Below are 23,879 nucleotides of genomic sequence, written 5' to 3' on the forward strand. Positions count from 1 at the left end.
AATGTTGATGCCCATTTTTAAAAAAATGAAACCCACCTCTGTGACTGAGAAATATTTATTAGAGTTATTTGTTATTTAAGGGCGGCATATAAATCCAATCAAATCAAAACAAAAACAAAACAATAATGATAACTATTTTTATAAGTGTTTTATTTTTATAGTTTACATTTTTTGTATTGTTTTATTCTTTTTAACACTGTAAGCTGCCCAGAGTTACGTTGTGGTGAAATGGGTGGCAAATAAATATAATAAATAAATATAAACTTTCTTTTATTAAAAATATATATATATATCTTGAACAGTGTTTTAAGTGATTAAAATAATCTTGCAGAACGGCAATTGATATACAGTAAATCAATTTGCTTAAATCAAATCCACCTCATATTTATTTCCACAAATGATACTCATTTTTACATAGATCCCATAAATAATAAACCATAATCTGTTTACAACCATGAATCAGGGGTGGATTCTGCCCGGTTTTACTGCCGGTTTGCTCATGCACGAGTGTATGTGAAGTTCAATTAAAATTGTTCTATGCATGCGCAGAACTAAAAAACAAGATGGCGACGGCGGTGATGAGGGAACCTGTTCGGGGCATGGCAGGCCTGGGTTGCTGCTGGTTCCAGCGACCCAGGCTGCCGTACCACTACCAGTTCAGTAGGAACCCACCACTGCTATAAATACAATAATAAAATAAATCTGTTTGTCTTCCTACCTACCAATCAACCTACCAATCAAATTTATCTCAACTGAAGTGACTCTGGGCGTTGTACAATATTCAGATAAAACCACAATATCAAAGCAATCATTATTAAAACAATCATTATAAAAATACAATCACTAGGGATTTTTTTAAAACATTGTATAAAAGAATAGAGTATATAAAAACTGCAATGGAGCATCAACAGACTATAAATCAATTGCAAAAGGCAGGTTTACTCATACCTTTAATATTATCATACCTTTAACACTGTCAAATGTCAACATCTGCCTAACCCAAGTCCTTGGGAAGGACTCAGTAGGTGGATAAAAATGCCAAATCCAGTGCAAACATCTGGTTGACTGTGTGACAACAATACATCAACAGATTTTTGATTGAATATTTCCACTTCATCAGTTATCTTGTTTTCACTATCATTTTTTTTTTTTGCTCTAAACCACCTATATTCTGAAAATATTTGAACTTCGTATCAAATCATTTAGTCTTAGGAACAAACTAGACAATTCTTTCACATGACTATTTATAGTTTTATAGCCACAAAAATGGCCATATGATACAGGCACTCTTGAAATATGTGCAAAATCATTGGTAGACATTTATAGAAAGGCTATTTTTACAGATATTATAAAAATGGAAGTCTGCTACTGAAATGCATAAAATAGCTTAAAATCGTACATATATGTACATACATACATATCCAGCGCACATACCCGTACCATTTTGGGATAAATAAATAAAAAGTGAGAAATTGCCCAAGAACTTAAAAGGACAAGAGAAGAAAAATGAAAAGTAGCATTACTAAAGCTAGTTTATAGCTATTTTCATTATTATCTTTTCATATTTTTATACCCTTGACAACTGATGTTTGTTATTACTTGCAAACAATGCTTCAATATTTCCTTAAGTCCCGAAACTTAAATAGATGGTTTCTTATTTGAAGAAGACAGTATTATTCAAGTCTTACATTGTTTTTCATTGTTGTTCAGTGTCCTACACTAGAACATTGTCTTTTCTTCCCTGATCTAGTTTAGTGGAGAGAGGGTAACTTTAAAGTTTAAAATATTAGGAACTGCAGTAATGCATACTTTGCATCTCTGGGGTCCTTAGTGCTGAATGAGCTTGGTGTTTTTCTTGCAGACATTTCATTAGCCAATGAGGTAATACTATCAGCACTGATGATGTTACCTACTTTGGTAATGAAATGTACGCAAGAAAACCACCAAGCTCACAGAATACCAAGAACCCCACAATTTAACCATCAGCTATAAATACTTTCTTCTATTGGTACTTTGAATCTCGTCTGTTATGTCCCAAATATTTTCTGTTTGATTTTTTGTTTGTGCGTTAACAATTTGGCTAGAGCCAAGCCTGCATTGGGACAGGTGGGGGAGGGGTTTTCCCCCTTATGATTAGTGTCCACAACTGCAATCATGTTAATTTCTCCCTAGAAGTTAGTGCCTTTTGCTTAATGATATGGGACAAAATATATGGGCTTTTCCTGGGAACATATGCAAAGGAAATGCCCAAAATCTGTTTACTCGTTTGAATAAAGTGGAAAAAATGGCAGGCAATGTAATATTTCAAATTGGAAATATGCCGTTATTTTTTAAACATTTAGAAGGACTAAAACTGAAACTTCTATTGAGGTACATCAATACTATGCTTACTGGTTGTTGTTGTTGTTTTCAGACAGGGCTACATTCTTAAAAGACAATACAAGCTTGTTTTATTTCAGTCATCCTCCAAGCTTTGCTTACATGGCAACATACGTATAAATTATTTGGACTCACTGACACTGGTATATGTTCCCTTTCATATCCATAGTAATGTTCTCCAAAGTTGATTAGAGGGTCTACCAAATACAATTGCTAGACTGCAGATGAACTGAAATAACTCATTTGCCTTTTTCAGCTGAAATAACTCATTTGCCTTTTCCAGACTATTCCTCAAATATATAGGTATCTTTTTCAGCCTCTTATTTTACTGGGATGGCGGATGAAGAATTAGGATTTTCTTATTCTGTCCTCTAATGTTAGTTGCATTATTTAAAATAAGTCACCCACTTGATACCAAACCAGTTTTAATAGATTTATTAATAAAAAATCTATATTAAAAAAGTACCTTTATTAGAATTAAACCTACCCCACCCCCAAAAAAATTCTGGCTATGCTAGAAGGTTCTTCTTTCTTTTGTCCCAATGACTGGGACACTTGCCCTAATTGTTGGCAAAACCTCTGTAGTTCATTATTGCATCTTTTAATGATTAACTTTTCAAAATACTCCTTTTTTATCTCCTAACAAACTTAATTCTATTGGCTGGTTGATAATGATGATTTTCAAAGTAACAGTGCAGGGGTACGAGAGGGAAGCCTGCAAACTTATTTTCACATTTTAAAAAAAAAAATGATTCTTGCATACTGAAAGAGCAAGATTGTCTCTTACAAAGAACAAATAGCTTTCTGTTATCTTGCCTGGTTGTTTTTAATGATTCTTGACATTTGCAGGATTGTCGCAGATCTCCACAAGGCCAAAAACAGAACAACAAAATATTTGTTTTACATCTTTATTATTTGCTGACTGCCCTTGTGCATATTTATGAAAGTTAAACATTAATAGCAGATGTTAATGAGTAAAAGTCTTGAACTGACTTCTGAGACCTTTTGGTTAGTACATGAATCTTCTAGTTGATGACAGCGTTTCTAACATGTCTAATTATGAAATCCTGTTCTAACCCAGCCTCTGATAATGGGAGCATTTTTACCCCACCCGTTGTGTTTATGACACTGGCAGACAAAAATCATTCCAAATCTTTTTCCTTTCTTCCAGATTAATTGAGATTCCTTTTGTTCCCAGTACCTTTATCTGTGTGACTTTAAATTTCCACTCAGGATTGTAAATTGATGGTTTATTAACTTTCTCACTTAATATTTGAAAGAGTGTCTGGGTTTCCCTATGCCTCCCCCCCCCCCACCCCGGTCTGTTTTTTCCAACCATTTTTAATACTTCTAGAAGAAGCAAAGGGAAGTGATTATAGGTAATAAATATCTTTTTTTAAAAAACATTGCAGAGGCAGTTTTTCCCCCTGTTAATGATGGTAATTTGACTTGGTTGAAGGATTGCAGTTCTTAAGAATTAATGCAGCAATCCAATTCAAAGATTTAAAGAGATCTAAGATTTTTCACAGGTCGTGTGCTAGTGAATGGGCTCCTATCACATAGCAGCTAATGGACTTGAACCACAGTCTGTCATTTGCCGTTACCTCAGTGTATAGCAGCTTTGCCCTTGATAGCAAGTATTGCTTCCCAACAGCACAGATTATTTAGCGGTGTGGTATATTGGTAACACTTTAAGAGATAGTATCCTATTTCCACAGCCCTAATTACTGTATAAAGTGAGGTTATCTTTCTGACTTTCTTAATTACATGTTTGAATCCTAATCGACTGTACTCTAAAGGTATTTTATACTTTAATAGCTACCTGCTAATTATTCTTCTTTTCAGATATGATGTTCCGCAGTCATAATATAATTTATACATTGTATTCTCATTAGGCCAAGTACAAATACAATAATTAGAAAAATATAAATAATATTCAAAAGTTGTTATTATTAGTAGTGTTATTTGGGATGAGATAGTTTATGACCCTTTTACCATGTTGGCTAAAAGCTTAGTTATAACTGATGTTGCAAAATGCTTTTAATTTCTAGAACCTATTATGTTCCTATATATCAGAAATCCTATTGTAAAGTAATTAGAAGGTTTTTTTTCTCTAGTTAAATGCTTTCTGGAGACAGTGGCACTCTGCACTAAACATAGAAGAATCTTTGTTCCTTAATTAGAAAAAAGGCCAGAGCTCATTAATTGTGGGCATCAAGTGATGTCTGTTCAAATAGGAGAGCAATAATGTAATATAAATAATGACTGAGACTTGATTTTTAAAAGCCTTGTGGTTTAAAGCAGTACTAATATAATGCCCCTCAAGAATGCAGTTCTCTAATGCAGTTAATTTTTCCACATCAGTTTTTTCCATCATCCCCCTCTTTAGTAAATAAAAGTCTGTTTCTCTGAAGCAGAAGATCCAAAGGAATCTCAATTGCTCCCGTGTACATGAGCATTGAAACAATACCTATTACATCATTCGCTACATTATTGAACTTAGATGCATTCAAGCAATGGAAAACTATACACAGAACACCACTGACATTCTTTCTTCATATATCTGTGATGGTTCAAGGTGTTGTTCAAAAAGTTGATCCATAGATAAGGTTGCTCTCTCCCGGGATACATGAATAATTGTTAGCATGTTGCATTAGCGCCTTTCTATCGCCTTAATAATTGTTGAGTCCTTGGATGGCTAAGCAGCCAATTGCCCGCCCACTGCCTTGACCTACAACTTGTCCATGCAGGATTTACAATTTTTGTGCACCTTACTGAATACAGTACTGAGATACAGCATAGAGTACATATTTTGTATGTTCTGTAGAACTATATTCTTCAATGAATCTTTAGATTATGAGGGTATATTGCCATCCTGACTCCTTTTCAAACATAAAAGTTAAAAGTAAAGATTCCCCTCGCACATGTCTGCTAGTCATTTTCGACTCTAGGGGTCGGTGTTCATCTCTGTTTCAAAGCCGAAGTGCCAGCAGTGTCTAAAGACATCTCCATAGTCATGTGGCCGGCATGACAAAACACCAAAGGTACACAGAACACTATTATCTTCCCACCAAAGGTGGTTCCTATTTTTCTACTTGCATCTTTTGCATGCTTTCGAGCTGCTAGGTTGGCAGAAGCTGGGACAAGTAATGGGAGCCTATTCTGTTACACGGCACTAGGGATTCAAACCGCCGAACTGCCGACCTTTCTGATCGACATGCTCAGCATCTTAGCCACTGAGCCACCACGTCCCTTTTTTTCAAACATATTTCCATGCTCCATGCTTTAATGTTAGGTAATCTTCATTTAATATTCTCTAATATCATCACTGCTTTGCTTCTTGGTATGTGGTTTTTTTTATTTTTTTAACACCTTCAAGTTCACATTGATTCCCGGTGATCGCCTGGAGAAGTCCCTGCAGTATTCCTAACAACATTTCAAATGTAGTTTGCCATTGCCTGCTTCCTAGGGCTGAAAATGACTATCCAAAGCTTACCCGGCTGTCTTCATGCTTAAGGTAGGACTAGAACTCATGGTCTAACAGTTTCTAGACTGCTGCCTTAACCACTGGACCAAACTTGGCATTTGCGTTTTTTTCTGGTTCAGCTGCATTCTCTTCCTTTCCCTCCAACTTTTGCCTTGTGACTCATTCTGCCACATTACCTTGAGCACTCTGAGTTTTTTTTCTCAGCAAGAAAATCATTTTGGTTCTAACCCTGCTGCTTTGGAGCCTGATGTAGGATCATCACAGTCTTGTCTTTAATGGAGCACAGTTGAGATATAAAATATCTATTTTGCCAAGTCAAAATCTGTGAAGATTTCTCCATTGGACAAGAGTAAAAGGCAAAGAGTAAAGGAAATATGATGTAAATATTGAGGGCATGTTTGGCCCTGACTACTGTGATGGGGCTTTAGCTCCCAACCGTGGGCCTTTCCCCCCATTTTTCTTTTTAAAAAAGGTGGCTCTCCGTACAAATGATGCCTACCATAATATTTGATTGACGCTTTATTTCCTTCAAATCCTTCCTCAAAGTTTACCTCAGTATCTTTGAAATACAGACAGTCCTCGACTTACAGCAGTTTGTTTCGTAATTGTTCGAAGTTACAAAGGCACTGAAAATAGTAACTTACCATTTTTCACACATATGACCATTGCAGGAACCCATGGTCACGTGATTTACATTCAGATACTTAGACAACTGACTCATATTTATGACGGTTGCATGACGGTGTTTAGGAGTCATGCGATCCCCTTTTGCAACCTTCTGACAATTAAAGTCAAAGGAGAAACCAGATTAACTTAACAACCACATTCCTAATTTAACAACTGCAGTGATTCACTTAAGAAATGTGGCAAGAACAGGCGTCAAATGGGGCAAAAACTCACTTAACAAATTTCTCACTTAATATACACTTTGGCCTCAATGGTGGTCATAGGTTGAGGGTATCTGTAATCATCTAGCTTCAATACCCAACTGAACTTAAATGTGTAACAAAGCTTAGCTTTCTCCCCCCCCCCCATCTGACTTTCATAGCCCTTTCTATATATTTTAAACGATTATTAAATCATACAGTTAGAAGGGAGTTTAGGGGTTACCCCGTACAATCCATTGCTCAATACAGGATCCACTAAAGCATCTCTGATGAATGTCTACCCAGCCATTGTTTAAAGAACCTTTGGTGAAGGAGAACTCACAAGTTCATGTAATTGCTTATTCCAATGATTGACAACTCAGACATCAAAAAGATTTCTCCTGATGTCGAGCTGGAACATCCTTCCTTGTAATTTTAACCCAGCAGTTCTGACTCTTTCCTCTGGAGCCAGAAAGAATAAATCCACTCCCTCTCCTATATGACAGTGCTTCACATATTTGAAGTCTGTCATATTATCTCCTCTTTTCTGTAGGCTAAATATACCCATTTTCTGACGGCTAAACATACCCCTTTCCTTTAACCAGTTCACTTCTAGCCTACATGATCTGTGTTGTCCAGACTTGGATACAATCTCCGGATGAGGTCTGCCAAGAACAGTTTGTTTATTATTAAATTTGCATGCTGCTTGACTCCCGATGACTCTGGGTCTCTCGGCTCCTGTCATCTCACTCCAAAATGGCATTTGATTTTTTAGCAGCTGCAAAACACTGCCGGCTCAACTTAATTCATGGTTGAAAAGCATTCATAGGCTTCTTGCATATGCTGTTGCCAAGACTCTATCTTGTATTTCTGCCTTAATTTTTCCCACTTAGAATTTTATATTCCTCTCTGTTAACTTTTACCCTCTTCATTTCAGCCTGATATTTTCTTAACCTCCCCCCCCCCCCGGCCACCGCCACAAACCTATTCAAACTGGAAAATGTTTTCTTGTATTCTTAAAATAGCTTTTACTGTACTGTTTTGCCCATGGAAATCCCCCAATCCATCAGAAGCCTTCCATGAAAGGAAGAAAAACTTTTATTCCAAGATATCGTATAGTTGCAATTCTTGAGAATTCTTGATCCGGTCAACCTAGTCATATTTGACTAAATGTCCTGATTCGTACTATAAAACTAGCATTATTCATACGCACAAACTGGTTAAGACGCTCCATTTTGGAATACGGAGTTCTTGCTTACTGCAAAAAGGACATGGTAACTCCAAAAAGGACATGGTAACCCATTAAGATTGGCACCAGAAGAGTCCTAAGCTCTTCTGCAGCCAGTTTGCTATTGATCAAGCAAGCCAAAGTAGATATGAAAAGAAAAGGGAAAAACTAAAGGAGGAAAGACCAGTGTTATATAAAAATTAGAAATGCACTCTCTCTCTCTCTCATTTCCCATCCCTGCTAGCACCATCACCTCCTGACCTTGAGCTGACCTTGAGGATTGGCTTATTGCACCCAACATCACCCTCCTTTTCCCAACAGGACCATAGAAAGTTGAGAAAGAAAGAAAAAAACCACAGCCTCCTGCTGCCCCCCAGCTGTCATGTCACTCTCACAACAGCCCATGAAAAGAAAAACACTGTCATGCTCTGAACAGTTATTGAGGAAGAAAAGCTACTGTAAAATTGACAGTGTTCTCTAGTACCTGAATTGATAGTCTTCTCTAAGTACCTGAAGCCCCACACATAGGACCTGCTTGGTCCAGCACAGAATTGCAGATAGAGTGCAGTAGATACCTGCTCCCCCCTGGTAAAATGGTGTTTGGAAAGTTGTTTATTTACATTTGGGAATACAGTATATAACGTGTTTCTGTAGTATAGGAGGTGAAAGAGAATATTTTAACCCAAAGGAAAGCAGAGACTGTCTAGGTTTACAATTACCTCTTGCTAATGCCGCATGTGACTAGAGTCAGGTGTTTGCAAAATACATTGATCCTGTCAATACGTCAATTTATATTGTGTTAACTTACCCTAAGTATAACAAGATGAAAAACTCATTTCACCATACTTCCTGTGTTGCAATTCTTTCAAACCCAGCTTCTGTCTATCAGTTCTCCTCCAATATGGTTACTTACATTTAATTGTACGAACTGTTGTAACCAAAAAACAGAATCTACAAATAACAAAGATAGAATTATTCAGTGCAGTCACTTTTTTCCCCCTTTACTGAGGCCACATCAAATTAAGGTAAGACCTGTCATTAAAATGCTTCATTTTATCACTTGATTAGTTTATTTTGCAGCAAGATAGATAGATAGATAGATAGATAGATAGATAGATAGATAGAGAGAGAGAGAGAGAGAGAGAGAGAGAGAGAGAGAGAGAGATAGTATATATTTCTCCTTATTTTTAGTAAAGATATCATGTGTGGCCTTTTGTCTAAGTATGCTAATATTTAAAAAAGGCAGCAGGTTTTTAATATAAAGAAGATTCTCCATCTGGGTTTTGTAACTGATTTCTGGAACGTATGTTTTGTATTCAATGTACAATAGTCCAATGGTACAACTTAATGGAAGGTTCTGTGTTTCATTTCAACCTGATGAGTCTGATCTGGTTTATTTCTTTTATTTCCTGTTTTGGGATGCCTCTATACAACACATGTGAACCATGAAATACAAAGTTTTTGTTTCCGAAATCTGGAATTTCAATTTTGGAGAATCCCAGACTTCTAGGTATGAAGTTAAGCATGTTATAGGGACCCAGACAGAATGTTCCATAAATGAATAATTGTGGACAGAATTAAATGTTTTCCTTTATTTTATTAGTCCATAACTATATCAGCAAATTATAGATCCTGGGATCTTGAGAAGAGTGTTATTTTGGGCAGCTTGTATATTACCCTTTTTCCTGCATCTTAGAAAAAGGAGGGTGGGGTGGCGGATTGTTCTTTTTTTAAAATATAAAATGAGTTCTTCAATTGAGTATGCAAAAATCTCATTGCAGTATTTATTCCAAACCTGCACACATAATGTTCAGTCAAGGGGAAAACAGCAAAAAACAGTTGTTGATGGACTTAGTGAAGAACTGGATTAAATAAGCATTAGTCTACTGAAGCTGATTACAGGAATATGAAAATGCAGTATCTTAATGGTACATATTTTCATGTGGCAGTTCAGTTGCCTTTCATTTTGCAGCTAATATGTCTATTCTTATGAGTCATTTACTTCTTTAATTACCTTTTGCAGGCAAGGCACCATGGTATATTAATGTGAATGATTTTTACTGCCAGTTTATCATACAATGCCCCAGAAGTTGAAAGGCGTAATTGACTTGGAAGAGCAGCTCATGAAGGAAACAATATTTAGTTGACAGTTTTTCTTGTACTCTCTGTTGACGTTTATGAGTTTACACTATGCTAAAGGAGTAATAAACACAATTTTCTTTCAATAACAGGAAAGAGTTGCTTCTAAAATACATTGTGGGAAAACAGATTTGTTCATTTCTTGAATAATACAGAAGAACGTGTTCCCTGTGACGAGACATATATGATTGTCAATTGAATTAAATTTCACAAGATGCATTTATAGCCCGCCTTGAAGCATTAGACAATATTAGGATGCATATGAATCAGATCAAAGTAATGAGTATTTGAATTATATACAAATTTGGTTAAATCATCTTTAAATCTTAGTGCTAGATTGTTCAGCAGTTTCTTTTCTTCAAAGGGCAATATTTAACAACAGAATGCTAAAAGAATGGGGTATGTACAAAGGCGAGCAACCATTTTTAAAAGAGTTCTTTGTAAAGCTAATACGATTTGATTTTTTTCTGTTTAAATTGTTGACTTGCGTTAACTTTGACTAAAGTTAAGAATTATGATCGCATCAACTTAATTTGCACTCCAAAATGTTCTTCTAGATCAGTGTTTCTCAAACTTGGCGACTTTAAGTCCTGTGGACTTCAACTCCCAGAATTCTGGGAGTTGAAGTCCACAGGACTTAAAGTCGCCAAGTTTGAGAAACACGACTTTAAGTCCTGTGGACTTCAACTCCCAGAATCCCCCAGCCAGCATAGCTGGCTGGGGGATTCTGGGAGTTGAAGTCCACAGGACTTAAAGACGCCAAGTTTGAGAAACACTGTCCTAGATGGAGAGGACATAAATGGATAGCTAATTCTACTTTCTAAGGTAGCCATATTTAAAGGGAAAGGTGAAAAAGCACTCAGATCTGTAATTCATCTCTGACAGAGCTTGCTCCTTGTAAGTTGGAGAGCCAGTTTGGTGTAGTGGTTAAGGTGCTGGCCTTAAAATAAGGAAACTGTGAGTTCAAGTTCTGCTTTAGGCATGAAAACTGACTAGGTGACTTTGGACCAATCATTTTCTCTCAGTTCAACTCACTTAACAGTTGTGGGGAAAATAGAAGGAAGAACAGGTATTAGGAATGTTTACCACCTTACGTCTAAAGTAATAATGGCAGGGTAGGATGAGGCAAATGTTCTGGATTCAAATCCCAACACAATCTCCAAGCTTCCTAGATAACCATATTCAATTTCACTCTTAGCTTGATTTGCCTTCAGAGTAGTTGTAAACATAAAACAATTTATAAAAGGCAACCTGTCTAGGTGCTACCATGCTGAGTTCCTTGAAGAAAGGTGAGATATAAGCATGAAACGTGAATAAGAGAAGCATTTCTAAGCCTCTCTCTTTTCCTCAGGGAATTATCATTGTCTGTCTTGAGACTGAGCCAAGAGCCTTCTACCTTGCTTGCTTCACACTCATGGCAGCTCTCACTTTAAGGTCTGGGAGCCTTGTTTCAGATCTTATCCCTGTAGCTACTCCCAGCTCCTGTGAAATGCGAGCTGTTTAGCTTGCATAGTCAGCACCACATGGGATGTTGATCAAAAAGGAAATTGACTTTCCCAAGAATGCTTCCCACATTCCTGTTTGCAGGCTACTGCATTGGACACCGAGTACAGAAGCTACAGTCTTATAAATCCTTAGGGAAGCAAACAGTTGGACAGTTCCTGTGAGAGTTCACCCAGTGGACAAGGTACAACTGGGATGAATCATTACATCTCATTTTAATTAAGAGGAAAGCTCCAACTGTCTCTTTGTCCAGTTTGAAACAAGAACCGAGCCTACCCCTCCCTTCTTTCCTCTGCCTGCATTTTCTTATGCGCTTGCCAAGGCTTCTTGTGCTGGGTGAGAGGGAGTTAAACTTTTCACAGCTTTTTGTAATTGTTTGCAGTTCAGCCCTGTGCAACATAATGAAAGTTTTTTAGCCATCTGTTGTTAAGCTGGCGGTGACCAAGGCCAGCCTATCCAAATAAAGTTTGGGTCCTGTTGTAAACGGAACCTGTCAGTTTAGCATAGCTTAGCTGACCTCCCCAGTGCGTAGGGCAGCCTGTGGTACCAGGCACCGTCTCTGTGTATTGCTTAGAAAGGAACTATTTGGAAGGACCCTGTTTACTTCTTCCACTTAGTGTTCCTCCCACCGGCTTGAGCTAGTTTATACTAAATCTTTAAACTGACAGTGTTTTTTTTTCCAGTGCCGAACTCTTTCAGTTGCCAAAAAGAGGAAAGAGAGGGAGGGAGGGAGAAAAAGAGAGAGAAAAAAGGATTTTTTTAAAAAAAAAAACTATAGGGGGAGGGAAAAAAGGAAAAACAATCTTCAATCATTGCCAATAATATGGCCAGCTCTATTTTTGATTATTCTTTATATATGTGTTGACATTGATTACAGAGAGTCAAAATACTTTCCAAAGTCATAGGTTGTTTTCTGAGTTACAATTGTTTGCAAAAGTATGTTTCCCATTTTCTACACTGTTTAAAACCCTTTCAGCAATTTCAGATTGCACTTAATATATGTTAATATGTTACTTTTGGCATTGGCACATGGTCTGTACAATAGAATTATTAATATTTAGCACTGAATTCTGATTGTGGATAACAGCTGGGCGTTGGATTTTCCCACTATTTTTGAAGGAGGCCGGGGCCAAATCATTTATTAAAAATAATAAGTGGGTCAAAACAGAGATTTTCATATACTATACAAAGAATTAAATTAAATTAAATTGGTTGAATTTAATACAATTAGAGAAACGGATGAAAGTGGAAGAAAGATTCGAGGAGGAAGATAGACAGTTTACAAAATTTGAAATGATTGTAAAAGAATGTGAGATGAATGAAGAATACATAGGGAAAGGAAGAATAGGGAACATATGTAGAATATTAACTGAATTAGAAGAGCAGGCAAAAGGTTTAAAATTAATTTGGGAATCAGATTTGGGAGAAATAAATGATCATGATTGGAAAAATATTTGAAATAGAAGATTATACAAGAATATGTCAGTTAGAGTTAAGGAAAATGGATGGTAAATATACAAATATTTGTTGGAGGTGCAAGAAAGGTTGGAACATATAAACATATGTGGTGGAGTTGTGATAGTGCACAAAATATGGGACATGGTGTTTACAGAATTTAGCAATGTTGAATGTAAATCTAGAGATGTCACTGAGGATTACATTATTGTTGCTGGTGGAAAAACAGGATATAAATGAAACAAAAAGGAATTGATTGTAAATTTGATAATGGCAGCTAGATTAGTGATGGCTAAATATTGGGAACAAAATTGGGATATTCAAAGGAATGAGTGGTATAATAAAATTTGGAGTATGGCAACAAATGATGAATTAAAAACAGAAATTAAACCAAAAAAGGGATGATTAAAGTAAATAATTATAATGAAATATGGGGGAATTTTATAAAAGCAGTGTTGGTGTAAGGCAAAGGGAATAAACCTACTCAATAATATTTGTTTTGGAGGGTATAGGGCAGCGATGGCGAACATTTTTTGGCTCACGTGCCATAAGTGGGGGGAGCGCAGGGAGGTAGTGTGCGGGTGTGCCGCACCCATAATGCAATGTGCAACCCCCCAGTTTGCATGCGCGCACTATAGGCGCTCCCCCCATTTTTTGCATGCTTTTTTTGCCCTCCCCAGGCTCCAGAGGCTTTATAGGAGCCTGGGGAGGGCGAAAACAGCCTCCTCCCCCCCCCCCCCCCGGAAGCCCTCCAGAGGCTTGAGGGACCTTCAGGATGCTTCCCTGAAGCCTCCGGAGCAGTCAAAATGAACCTCCGAGCAAACGGGAAGTGACTTCCGGTTTGCTTGGAGGATCGTTTTGAGCGCTCCGAAGGCTTGAGGGACATTCAGGACGCTTCCCTGAAGCCTCCAGAGCAGTCAAAATGAACTTCCGAGCAAACTGGAAGTGACTTCCGGTTTGCTTGGAGGGTCGTTTTGAGCGCTCCAAAGGCTTGTGGGACCTTCAGGACGCTTCCCTGAAGCCTCCGGAGCAGTCAAAAAGACCCTCCGAGCAAACCGGAAGTTGCTTGGAGGGTCGTTTTGAGCCCTCCAAAGGCTTGAGGGACCTTCAGGACATTTCCCTGAAGCCTCCGGAGCAGTCAAAACGAATCTCCGAGCAAACTGGAAGTGACTTCCGGTTTGGTCGGAGGGTTGTTTTGAGGGCTCCGAAGGCTTGAGGGACTTTCAGGATGCTTCCCTGAAGCCTCCGGAGCAGTCAAAACGAACCTCTGAGCAAACCCGAAGTGACTTCCGGTTTGCTTGGAGGGTCGTTTTGAGCGCACTGAAAGCTTGAGGGACCTTCAGGATGCTTCCCTGAAGCAGTCAAAACGACCCTCCGAGCAAACCGGAAGTCAGTTCCCGAAGGCTTCAGGGAAGCTCATGAAGCCTCCGGAGGGCTTCCGGGGGGGGGGGGGGCTCATTTCGCTTTCCCCAGGCTCCTATAAAGGCTCTGGAGCCTGGGGAGGGCGGAAAATGGCTTTAAAAAAGGGTGAACTCAGCTGGCCAGCGCACACATGTGCGCTGGCCAGCTGACAAGGCAGTGCCTCGCGTGCCCTGACAAATAGCTCCGTGTGCCACCTGTGGCACGCGTGCCATAGGTTCGCCATCACTGTGATAGGACATTTAGAATCATAGGCTTGGAAGGGACCTTGGAGGACTTCTAATCCAACCCTATGCCAAAGGGAAGAGCCCTTGTACCATTCCAGACAAATACTTGTCCAATCGTTTCTTGAAAAACAACGAAGCAACTAAAACTCCAAGAGGCAAGCTGATCCATTCCACTCTCAGTGTCAGGATATTTCTCCTTAACTCCAGGTGGGACCTCTCTGTAACCAGCATCCACCCATTGCTTCTTGTCCTGCCCTTATGTGCTTTGGATAATTAGTCAACCCCTTCATCTCTTTGACTGCTCCTCAAGTACTGGAAAAGAGTTATCCCATCATCCCTAATCCTTCTCCTTGTATTCTCTAGTCATAACCAGTTCCCTTAACCATTCATCATACAGGTTAGCTTCCAGACCTTTATCATCTTTGTTGCTCTTTCTAGAGTCCCAACATCTTTTTTGTCTTTTATTGCAGAAAGAATAGCTTTGTCATTACTCGGGGGAAATCAAATTAGTAGAATTCTCAAGAACTCCTGTTATACAATATTATTTCAACCAAACTAAAGGATACGATAGGATAGGATAGGATAGGATAGGATAGGATAGGATAGGATAGGATAGGATAGAGTTGGAAAGGACCTTGGAGGTCTTCTAGTCCACCTCGCTGCTTAGGCAGGAAATCCTACACCATTATCTAATGTCTTCTTAAAAACTCCCAGTGTTGGAGCATTTACAACTTCTGGAGGCAAGTTGTTCCACTGATTAATTGTTCTAACTGTCAGGAAATTTCTCCTTAGTTCTAAGTTGCTTCTTTCCTTGATTAGTTTCCACCCATTGCTTCTTGTTCTACCCTTAGGTGTTTTGGAAAATAGTTTGACTCCCTCTTCTTTGTGGCAACACCTGAGATAGTGTGTCAGCATCCTGGAGCAAATGGAGAAGGACCAAGCCAAACGTAAAACTAGAACAATCTTATTTAACAAAAGTTAAATAAAACTGTGTTGTAGACTATGCAAAATTTAGATCACTATTGAACAGTATTTTCTGTGAATTAAGAGAAGCTATGAAAAAAAGTAAGAGTATCTCATGAGATTTGGAAGGGCTTCTGTTGTTCCATCCTAAAATATAATTTGGTTTTTTAGAAGCTATGTCACACTATTGTTTGATATTTAGCTTGTCATTGCCATTAGTACATATGTTGTGTATATTAGTACCAGATTATATATTTTCCACTGTGCATGGGCTTTAATTTCTTTTTTGTAAGTAAAGAACTTTGCATTCATAGTAATTAAATTTCTTCTGTTGTTTTCAGCCTGTTTCTGTAATCTATAAAGTTTATTTTAAATGTTTTTTTTTCTGTACAATTATCTATTTCCACCCAGTTTTGTGTTATTACAAATGTGAAAAGCATTTCCTCCAGCCTTCAGCCGAGTCAAACAGAAATGTTGCAGAATAGTAGACTTAGATCCAGACCTTGTGGTACGGTATTTAATGCTTCATTGCAGTGTGATGAAGAATTGTTGACAAGTATTCTTTTAGTCTAGTTTTCAAGGCAGCTGTTGATCCATCAACATTCCATCCAATGTATACTTAACTAGTTTGCTAATCAGAATGTTATGGGGTACTTTGCCAAATACTTTGTAAGATATATTATGTTTGTAATAGTCCCACAATCTACAAGAAAGTCAAAACAACCCAAAACACACACAGCCCCTCTCCCTTTCCTCTTTCTCTCATTCTTATTCTTATTTTATACTGCTTGGCAAAACTATGTTGATCTCTAGTATTATCTGTATCATCATTAGCTAAAAAAAGTCAAACCTTGTTTTCCATATCAATGACTACGAATCCTTCTAGTAATTGATACCAAGTTACAGAGCCACAGTTGCACTGGAAGGCAGTACTGCAGTCTAATTCTGCCAACTGCCAGCAATTCGATTCTCACCAGCTCAAAGTTGACTCAACCTTCCATCCTTCCAAGGTCAGTAAAATGAGGACCCAGATTGTAGGGGACAATATTTGACTTTGTAAACTGCTTAAAGAGGGCTGTAAAGCACTGTGAAACAATAAGTGCTATTATCTGTGATTTCACATATTCTTCAGGATTGTAATAAATAACAGGTACAAGTTTGATATACAGATATATACAGATGCAAATTTGTGCATCAGGCTAGAAACCAGAAGACTGTGAATTGTAGTCCTTCCTTAGGCATGAAAGGTGGCTGGGTTACCTTGGGCCAGTCACTCATGCTCTCAAAGTAATAAAGGAGGAAAGATGTTTTAAGAAATCAAATATGTTTGGGCCAAACAATGATCAATAATTTCATTTGGTGCTCCAAGATGGCCCTAGAAGTTTGAACTGACTGAAAAATCGGTAGTAATTCCTTGATGATATTTCTTTGAAGCTGAAGAGGAATTGTCTTCAATCAGCTTTTCTTAGGAACAATAGTGTCCTTTAAGTTGCTTAAAGTCTCTTCAGAGTATGTTTTTTGGAATGAGATTATTATTGAGCTGAATGAGATTATTATTGAGCTATAATGAGATTATTATAATTAATGTGGAAAAGCATAAGGCACAGATATATAGAACCACATAATCTACTAATGTTGATAATTTTTGTAATAATGTGATAGAATTATTGGCAAACATTTCTCCTTCAGATTATCATTCTGAGTGGACCTGAATGGAATGCTGCTATTGCTGAAAATTACAGTCTTAGCTGTTGGAATATACTTTTATTTAACTGCTGGATAATTTCACTAGATTCCACTTATAGTACCTGGAATTTAGGAATCTATAACTTCTAGATATGTTGAAGCAGGAATTGTACAAATCTTAAAAATTCAGGTTGGCTGTAAAATTATTCCTATTCAGATGGACTGTATGGTACATTTTGATAGAAGGTCATATAGTTGCTGTTTCTTTTCAGTTTTAGCTTTCACTGCTGTTAGCTCAAGTTGTATGGATAGTGTGGTGATTTTTTAGAATTGAACAACAGAATTGGAAGGGACCTTATAGGTCAGTTATGGTGAACCTATGGCACGCGTTTTCTTGTCAGCTGGCCAGCGCGCATGTGTGCGCTGGCCAGCTGAAGTTCACCCTTTTTTAAAGCCATTTTTCGCCCTCCCCAGGCTCCAGAGCCTTTATAGGAGCCTGGGGAGGGTGAAAGGAGCCTCCCACCTCCCGGAGGCCCTCCGGAGGCTTCATGAGCTTCCCTGAAGCCTCCGGAGTGTAAAAACCCGGCCCTACAGGCAAACCGGAAGTTCGGGAACTGACTTCTGGTTTGCTCGGAGAGTCATTTTGACTGCTCCGGAGGCTTCAGGGAAGCGTCCTGAAGGTCCCTCAAGCCTTCAGAGGGCTCAAAACGACCCTCCGAGCAAAGTGGAAGTCACTTCCGGTTTGCTCGGAGTTCGTTTTGACTGCTCTGGAGGCTTCAGGGAAGCGTCCTGAAGGTTCCTCAAGCCTCCGGAGGGCTTCCGGGGGGAGGGAGGCTGTTTTCGCCCTCTCCAGCTCCAGAGGCTTTATAGGAGCCTGGGGAGGGCAAAAAAGCATGCAAAAAATGGGGGGAGCGCCTATAGTGCGTACATGCGCACTGGGGGATTGCGCATTGCATTATGGGTGTGGCATTCCCGCACACTACCCCCCTGTGCTCCCCCCACTTATGGCAAACAAGCCAAAAAAGGTTCGCCATCACTGTTATAGGTCATGTAGTCCAATCCTCTACTGAAGCAGGAGACCCTGTATCATTTCTGACAGATGGCTGTCCAGTCTCTTCTTGAAAGCTTCCAATGAGGAAGCTCCCACAACTTCTGAAGGCAAGCTGTTCCATTGTTTGATTATTCTTGCTGTCATAAATTTTCTCCTTATTTCTAGGTTGAATCTCTCCTTGGTCAATTTTCATCCATTATTCCTTGTCTGGCCTTCAGGTGCTTTGGAAAATAGGTTGACCCCATCCTCTCTGTGGCAGCCCCTCAAGTATTGGAACACTTCTATCATGTCATCCCTGGTCCTTCTCTTCATTTGATTAGCCATATCCAGTTCTTCATATGTTTTAGCCTCCATTCCCCCTAATCATCTCTGTTGCTCTTTTCGGCACACTTTATAGAGTCTCAATATCTTTTTATAGTGTGGTGAACAAAACTGAATGCAATATTTTAGGGGTGGTATTAGTACCTCACATGACCTTGATTGAATCCTTCTCTTAATGCAATTTAGTCCCGTATTCAGGATCTGTCACTTCTACTGTGTTTGATATGAAATTAGAAACATCAAGAGTCACTGTGCATTTTGAATGATGATTTATATTTTGCATGACTATATCACGTGTTCTGCACGGAGCACCTAACCAATTGATCTAAAAAAAACCTAAGGTAAGACCTATTTAACATGTGGGCTTTAGACTAGACTGAAAGAAGAGACAAACAGAGAGAGGTTGGGAGGGGGAGAGAGGAGGGAGAAAGAAAGAAGGAAGGAAAGAAAGAAAGAAGACAATGCAAAATGCTTCCATATTGTTGTCAGGAAATTAATCAAGCATGTCTGTGAAGTTGCTAATAGTCAAGATTCACTCTAAGATGACTTTACATTTTTAATGAATGTAATAAGTTTTAGGTTTTTGAAAACTAGCACCAAGCATGTTCTTTTTAAAAGATCAAAGCACTACAATTTTTGTCTTATAGAGCCCTGACAGATAAGGTGCCTTTGATGGTTTGAAGGGATGAGATCTCAGATCAGGTGCATAACAATTTGGCCTGCTTCTACAAATATAATTAATTTTGGTATTTGTACCATTACCTTTTAAAATGAATAGAAATTATATTTTCTTACTTTTTATATATGTGGTCTTTTAAGGAGTCACCTACTCACAGGTTTTTGGTGCTTGGTTTTTGTTTTGGCTGGCTGTACAAAACTCTTTAGATAGCTTTACTATCTATTCAACTCAGAATTGTTACGTAAAGATTCCTCTGTTGTTCTTGGGTCTCTTCAGTGGCCAGAGGGTTCAGATTTCTCCTGCTTACACATCTTCAAGCACTTAGTGCTATTAGCTTGAAGCTATTTCATACTCAAGGTCCATGGTGACATTCAAGTCCACAAGATCTCTACTGATTAAAAGGGAAAGAAGAAGCTTATTGAGAATGCAGACTGTTCACCACCCATCACTATGATCTCTCTCTCTCTCCCCCTTCCTCCCCCCTTCTCTCTCACACACATATATCTATTCTGTTTGTGTATGTGTGTGTGTGTGTATTATACAGAATTATCCCATAGCCATTTTTGACAGAATCTATCTAGCTATCCATCCATCCCCCCTATCTATCTATCTATCTATCTATCTATCTATCTATCTATCTATCTATCTATCTATCTATCTATCTATCTATCTATCCTACAATGATGCCTAGATTAATACTCAGGTACTGAGGTTGTTGTTGCTTCTAATTTACAGAAGGACTTAAGATCATTGTACTTTTTCAGTCAAAGTTTTCCAGTGCACTGATAACTTTTGAAAGTATTTTTTAAAATAGGATTGAAGCAGATTAGCAATGACCTTCAAAAAGATGAAACTAGTACAGTTTAAAGATAAATAATCAGCCTTTAGTTCATTAGATAGCCACAATGCATGACAGAAGGTGACTTTCTTATAATAGTGATGGAATTCAGATTTTTTTTTTTTTTTTTGCAAATTTCATATCTTCAGCAGAGAAAGAGTGCTACTCTATAAAATGGGAGTTTGGGGTTGATTATGTTCCATAGGAGCAACAACTATGGTTTAAATGCTGTCACCATATCAGCAGTGGTTCTCATACTGCCTGTAACTGCTGAAGGTCTGGCCTGGTTGTAAATCTTTTAAAAACAAACTTGCAAACACTATAGGGGTGGCATGTATCTAGCTGCCAATAAAGGAACCAAGGGTGGAACAAGGAGTACTGATGGTGCGACCAACAAAAGCAGGCTGCTGGTAAACCAAGCAGAGAGCCTCAGTGGTACTAAATTAGGTAACCTCTAGATCCGTGATGGCGAACCTATGGCACGCGTGCCACAAGTGGCACGCGGAGCCATTTGTCAGGGCATGCGAGGCGCTGCCCTGTCAGCTGGCCAGCATGCATGCGCGCGCTGGCCAGCTGAGTTCACCTTTTTAAAACCTATTTTTCGCCTTCCCCAGGCGCCAGAGGCTTAATAATAATAATAATAATAATAATAATAATAATAATAATAATAATAATAATAATAATAATAATTAATTATTATTATTATTATTATTATTATTATTATTATTATTATTAATAATAATAATAATAATAATAATAATAATAATAATAATAATAATAATAATAATAATAATAATAATAATAATAATAATAATAATAATAATTTTATTTGATTAGCCGCAACCCTCTCCCGAAGGACTCGGGGCGGCGTACAATCAAAACAGATAAAATACAGATAAAGACAAACATACATACATAAAGAACAAAGACATATACATGTGCATGGAGGAGGTAGACTCATAAGTGAAAGACAGTTAAAAAACACAATTTAAAATCCCATTAAATAAAATTACTGAATTAAAAAACCCATCAGGAGCGTTATGAAGTTATGATTGAGCCAGGCCGGCTATTTGGAATAGGTGGGTCTTGAGCTTTACACGGAAGGAGCAGAGGTCAGTAGTGGTCCTAATATCCGGGGGGAGGTCATTCCACAGGGCTGGGCCCGCCACAGAGAAGGCTCTGCTCCTAGGCGCCGCCCCATGGCACTGTCTGGTGGATGGCACCTGGAGAAGTCCCTCTCTGTGCGAGCGGATGGGTCGTAGGGATGTATGAGGCAGAATACGATCCCGCAGGTAACTAGGTCCTGAGCCATGGAGCGCTTTAAAGATCGTAATCAAGACCTTGAAACGCACCCGATAGACCACAGGAAGCCAGTGCAGCTCGCGCAGGAGAGGTGTCACATGGGAGTACTTAGTACTCCCCATAATCACCCGCGCGGCCGCATTCTGGACCAACTGCAGTCTCCGAGTGCATTTCAAGGGAAGCCCCATGTAGAGAGCGTTACAGTAGTCCAGGCGAGACGTCACCAGCGCATGGGTGACTGTGCGTAGGGCGTCCCGGTCCAATAGGGGGCGCAATTGGCGCACCAGGCGAACCTGGTGGAACGCCCCCCTGGCCACGGCTGTCACATGGTCATCCATGGACAGCCTGGCATCCAGGAGGACGCCCAAATTGCGCGCCCGCTCCACGGAGGCGAGTTGAATGCCCCCAATGGCCAGAGATGGGATTAGCTGGTTGAACCGGGGGGCCGGAACCCACAGCCACTCCGTCTTGGAAGGGTTGAGCTTGAGTCGGTTGTCATCCATCCAGACCCGTACGGCTTCCACACACCGGGACATCACTTCGACGGCCTCGTTGGGGTGGTTCGTGGTGGAAATGTACAGCTGAGTATCATCAGCGTACAGATGGTATCCCACCCCGAAACCATGGATGATCTCACCCAGCGGCTTCATGTATGTGTTGAACAGGAGTGGCAAGAGGACCGTACCCTGTGGCACCCCACAAGTAAGGGGGCTTAGGGTCGACCTCTGTTCCCCTGCCAACACACGTTGCGTCCGGCCAGAGAGGTAGGAGCCGAACCACCGCAAAACGGTGCCCCGGACCCCCAACCCCTCCAGTCGGTGCAACAGGATACCATGGTCGATAGGAGCCTGGGGAGGGCGAAAAGAACCCCCCCGGAGGCTTCAGGGACTGTCACTTCCGGGTTGCTCGGAGGGTGGTTTTAAGCGTTCCGAAGGCTTCAGGGAAGTCTCCGGACAGTCCCTGAAGCCTCCAGAGGGCCTGCGGGGGGGGAGGCTCTTTTCACCCTCCCCAGGCTCCTATAAAGCCTTTGGAGCCTGGGGAGGGCGAAAAAAGCATGTAAAAATGGGGGGAAGCGTTGTGCGCGCATGCGCACTGGGGGATCGCACGTTGCATTATGGGTGCGGCACACCCGCACATGACCCCCCCCGCGCTCCCCCCACTTGTGGCACGCCATCGCTGCTCTAGATGGCAGCAATTATATGATGAAAACTTTGATTCTTTGCTGCCATCAAGTGGTCATGCAGTTGCCTGCAGATCTGAAAACTAGTGTTGATGCAATCTGACAGGCTGCTTCATCCTTGAGACAACAATCAGAGCCATCATTGCTCTTGTTTGTCACTAGAAGACAGTGTCACATATATATGCAAGAGTCATAGATTAGAACAGATCTATTCTTGCAAACACACTCAATCTCTGCATGGGTTGGCATAGTGCTGTGTTCCTTAATTTTGGCAACTTTAAGGTGTGCCAATTTCAGTTCCTAAGAATTAAAGTTGCCATGGCTGAGAAGCACTGGCATACAGGTAGTCCTCAACTTACGAACACCGTTGGGACCAAAATTTCCATTGCTAAGCAAAGTGGTTGCTCAGGAGGTTGCGCCCAGTTTTGCAAACTTTTTTGCCATGATTGTTTAAGCAGGTCATTAACAGTTGTTAAATGAAACATGTGGTTGTTAAGTAAATCTGGCTTTCCCCATTGATTTTGCATGTTAGAAGACAGCTGGGAAGATTGAAAACAAGTCTTTGGTACCTGTGACTGTTACAAATGCATGTCAGTTACAAAGAACCCAAATTTTGATTGCCTGACCATGGAAACACTGCAACAGTCGTAAGTGCCAAGACCAGTCATAAGTCACTTTTTTCAGAGCAGTTGTAACTTATAACGGTTGCTAAACAGTTGTAAGATGAGGAGTACCTGTAGTAAGTCCCAGTTGAGAGGTTTCCTTAAGTCCCCAGACAGCTGTTCTTAGATCCCTAAGCCTGCAAATACTCCAATACTTTGGCCACCTAATGAGAAGGAAGAACTCACTGGAGAAGAGCCTAATGCTGGGAAAGATTGAGGGCAAAAGAAGAAGGGGACGACAGAGAATGAGGTGGCTAGATGGAGTCACTGAAGTAGTTGGTGTAGCTTAAATGGACTCCAGAGAATGGTACAGGACAGGAAGGCCTGGAGGAACATTGTCCAAAGGGTTGCGATGGGTCGGACATGACATTGCAACTAACAACAACAACAAGCCTGCAAACTGAAATTGCAACCTTCATCATTGTGTTAGCACAGTTATTCTCTTACTTTATTATGCAAGGCTAATTTTAAAAGCTATTCTTACTACAAAAGAA

At 39.6% G+C, this 23,879-nt stretch overlaps 1 protein-coding gene and 1 long non-coding RNA gene across 16 annotated transcripts in view; one reads left to right on the forward strand and one right to left on the reverse strand.

Moving 5' to 3' along the window:
- Positions 1 to 23,879, forward strand: part of FOXP1 (forkhead box P1) — a 657,906-nt gene that overhangs the window by 457,477 nt on the left and 176,550 nt on the right. The window contains exon 1 of one of the 15 annotated variants that reach the window (XM_081937953.1): positions 11,768 to 11,786. The exons of the other annotated variants lie outside the window; for them this stretch is intronic. The gene's annotated coding sequence lies outside the window, so the exon portion shown is untranslated. Of the gene's footprint in view, positions 1 to 11,767; positions 11,787 to 23,879 lie in introns of those variants that run through there. 15 annotated transcript variants of the gene reach the window in all.
- The window catches only part of LOC309384420, a 34,492-nt gene that overhangs the window by 9,388 nt on the left and 1,225 nt on the right, over positions 1 to 23,879 (reverse strand). The window contains exon 2 of the long non-coding RNA XR_014174054.1: positions 8,874 to 8,911. This is a non-coding gene — a long non-coding RNA (uncharacterized lncRNA). The remainder of the gene's footprint in view (positions 1 to 8,873; positions 8,912 to 23,879) is intronic.

This window comes from Natrix helvetica (genome assembly GCF_964273705.1).
Source record: "Natrix helvetica genome assembly, chromosome: 1".
In the NCBI taxonomy this organism is placed as follows: domain Eukaryota; kingdom Metazoa; phylum Chordata; class Lepidosauria; order Squamata; family Natricidae; genus Natrix; species Natrix helvetica.